This window comes from Sander lucioperca, chromosome 24, assembly GCF_008315115.2.
Source record: "Sander lucioperca isolate FBNREF2018 chromosome 24, SLUC_FBN_1.2, whole genome shotgun sequence".
Lineage (NCBI taxonomy): Eukaryota > Metazoa > Chordata > Actinopteri > Perciformes > Percidae > Sander > Sander lucioperca.
The window spans coordinates 6,223-9,676 of record NC_050196.1 but is presented as its reverse complement, the minus strand read 5'-3'; the positions used below and the strand labels follow the sequence as shown (position 1 = coordinate 9,676).

Genomic DNA, 3,454 nt, shown 5'->3' with positions numbered 1-3,454 from the left:
GTCTCTCACATCGGGGGAGCTCCAAACTCTGTTCTATCAGGCAGCCAAAATGACAAACGAATGCCCAATCGATGCCAGAGCTCAAGAACAGGAGGACTCGGTCGAGTACTTAACACCCAACTCCCTCATACTGGGTCAAGCATCGCTTGGAGGAGACACCAGTGGGCTTGACCTAGAGACCCATCCCAGGCGTCGTCTAAGGGCTATTCAAATCGGAGTGGACCGGTTTTGGGCAAAATGGAGGGAACTAGCTGGCCCAAATCTGTTCATTTGACACAAGTGGCACCGGACAGAGAGGAACGTCAAAGTCAGCGACCTCGTCTGGATTGCTGACCCAAATGCTTTGAGAGGTAAGTTTCGTCTGGGCCGGATTCTGACAGTTTACCCTGACAGTAAAGGGATTGTCAGGGATGCTGACATCGCAACATGTGCTGGTCTTCCTGTTTCCCTGACGGGTGGCCGGAAGAAGAGGAGTTCTTCACTGCCCATGACAGTTATCAGAAGAGACGTGAGAAGACTGGTAGTTCTTCTACCGGTGGAGGACGAAACTCATCCATTCCAGCCGCCATGACACCCGCCTCTTCCTGAACCCCTCTCACTCTGCACACCACCCTAGCCCCTGGTTCAAACCCTCTCATTCACCGCCCAAACCCCTGTCACTGCCCTTACCACTGTTGGCTGGTTGGTGCAAGCCTAGCGCTGCCACCATGCCTATCACATTGCACATACATGAAGCAAGAGCATGCACATCCCATACCTCGCATACCTGGGCAGTACACCACACATCTGCCAAAGGGATGTGATTGACTTGGACATTGACTGCTCCTCCATTGGTCGTGCTTCCATTGGACACTTACATGTAGACATTGTGGAAAAAAAAAAAAAAGCTTTGTGTGGGAAAGGGAAAATGTAACAAAGAGGGGTCCTTTGAGTGATTTTGGTAGGTGTCCTTGAATCTTAAGATCAGGAACTTAAGTGGGAGGTGTTGTGTTTTCTGTGGAGTTTTGTCATTTGTTTTATTTCTTATTTGCATGCTTAATCAATCATTTACATCAATCAATCAAATGTTTACCTTAAACCAGAGGTAGTGACACTAATGGAAGAACGTTTGCGGTTTAGCAGCCCAATAGTGTAGTGCCTCTTTAAGAGGAGTGTGCTGTGAGTACAGGTGACCGGTGAGTACTACGTGAAAAGGAAGCACGAGATTCATTCAGTTGGTGATGACTGTCAACCCGGTGTGCAGCCACTTGGTAAGCTCTCTCCTAATTACAAATGTTTTCTTGTCTGCGTTTATGATGTATGCTTTATCTGTCGGCCATGCTATGTTGTTGTACTGTGTTTACGTCCGTTGCATGTTAAAGACAACGCTATGCTTCGGTGGGCTAAGCAGGTTGATTAACTGATGTAGATAACGCTATGCTCCAGAGTTGTAAGTTAACGAGGTGGCGAAGCTGTGGGATGAAGCTGACGTTTAGACTTGTGATATTGCTGCACCATACGTGTTTACTTTCTTTAGCTTTATAAATGTCTGTAAAAGTATGAATCGCGGACCGATATTCAACGTAAGTGACGTTGTACTTCCTGGTTTACCGCGGGGCATTCTGGGAGCTGTAGTTTCCAGCTGCTAGCAGAAACACTGCATGCTTCTTGCATAGACTTTTGGTAGGACTTTGGTAGACATGAATTGTTTGAAGTGTGAAGCGTGTACATGACAATTATGAAATGAGTATTATTGTTATTGTAGTATATTAATAATAATATTATGTTTGTATTTGATTAATTATTTGATTTGATTAATGTTATTTGTTTATTGATGCTTGTTATTAGGCTATTGAGGTAAAGAACTGGGGAGTTGTGTTGTTTGTAGTATTGAAACATTGCATTTCTTATTTGAGGTTTATTACCTGGTTTCCCTTTGTGAACAAAAAGAAATAAACAAACAAATGTGGAATACCGAGTAATATCCTTTGTACACTGGGTTGCCCTTTCCGTGGGGAGAACACGGAACAGTTGCCCATCTAGTTTTAATAGCATCTAATGTCATTACATCTTTAAAAAACCAGACTCTATAAGTTATGTCGGGTGACAGGGAAAGCGTCTTTAAGTAACGTTAATGTGGAGCATTTGTGGATAGCATTTTTTTTGCCTCGGCTTCAGAGTTTGGCCACTTAAAACCATCAAGATGTCCAGCAAAAATTAGCCTCAGTGTCCAACGTTACAGTAGTATTATTGGTTTCTGTAATGTGATATTTCATTGAATTCATCCTTTTTAGTTTATGAGACCTAAGCTAAAGATTATGTAACTCAAAGAATATGGCGTTAGGAGTTGAGTGTATAGCTACCATGGTTTATGGGGGAAAAGAAAAGTAAAATGTATTTATTTCCCTCGCCGCTTAACCTTAAATTTGACCGATTGTTAAACAAGTGACTTAAGGACTCTTTATAATGGCTGTAAGCTTTTCTTGACAAAATAATGTTGTTAGCTATCTAGCTATCTATTATGCGATTAACTTGTAATGCATCAGATAACATTGTGTTATTCTAACAATATAAGAGTTACCTACATTATACTGGTTCCCTGCATACTAATGCATTGCATGCATTTTTTTTATCTTGTTGTAATTGTGTTTTGTAACCCCATGCATGCACTTAAAAATAATAATTTTCATCATTTCATATGTAGAACAACAACCAGTGACCGGAAAACTGAGATAGACAGGAGGAAGAAGAAAGCTGGACATGAAGTTCTGACCCCGTGGCGCACAGGAGAACATGGTCCCTCATCACTTGCTGAGCCACCAGGCAATGAATTTCAAGAGCAAGACGACCAAATCTCCATCTTGACAGATGTAATATCACTTTCTTTTATAAGTTCTTACAGCCTCACTATCAGTTCAACATTTTGTATTTAAACAGAAATTACTTCCAATATGTGAGATGCTTTTCTTTTTTGGTTTGCAGCCAACCTCGACCAAGAGTTCCATTGAGCAGGAGGTGACATTGCCCACCACACCAAGGGTGATCATGCTAGGTACGAGAAATAGTTTGAAGAAGAGGAGGATGTTTCATTAGCAATGTATGTTTGGTATTCTGTGACACACTGCAAATGAGATGTTTGTTAGTTTTTTAGGAAGAAGTTTGATGTCTTCCACCCATTGGATGGTCAGCATTGAGGGGAAGATCCTCTTTGAAGTTAACCAACTTAATGACTTTGCCAGTGCTTTTGTCGTCTTCGATACGAAAATAAAAATGTATTACTTTTGTACATGGACTAAAGTCAATTATTTGGAATTTATTAAATTCAATAGCCTTTATGTAAAATAATCAAAATAGTTTGTACTGCCAATGCCAAATAGTGTAATATACTGTGAACCACAATTACAGTAAAACTATAATACAGCAAGACAATTACAGTATAATTTAGCAAATTGTAATTACAGTACAATTACTGTAA

At 40.8% G+C, this 3,454-nt stretch overlaps 2 long non-coding RNA genes across 2 annotated transcripts; both read left to right on the top strand.

The window, feature by feature from the left end:
- Positions 1–1,059: 1,059 nt before the first annotated feature.
- On the top strand, positions 1,060–2,011 carry LOC116066803. The gene is made up of 2 exons (XR_004109054.2): positions 1,060–1,250; positions 1,896–2,011. It is a non-coding gene; the product is annotated as an uncharacterized LOC116066803 (long non-coding RNA).
- A 499-nt stretch (positions 2,012–2,510) lies between these two features.
- LOC116066802 lies at positions 2,511–3,225 on the top strand. The gene is made up of 3 exons (XR_004109053.2): positions 2,511–2,849; positions 2,962–3,031; positions 3,131–3,225. It is a non-coding gene; the product is annotated as an uncharacterized LOC116066802 (long non-coding RNA).
- Positions 3,226–3,454: the final 229 nt, after the last annotated feature.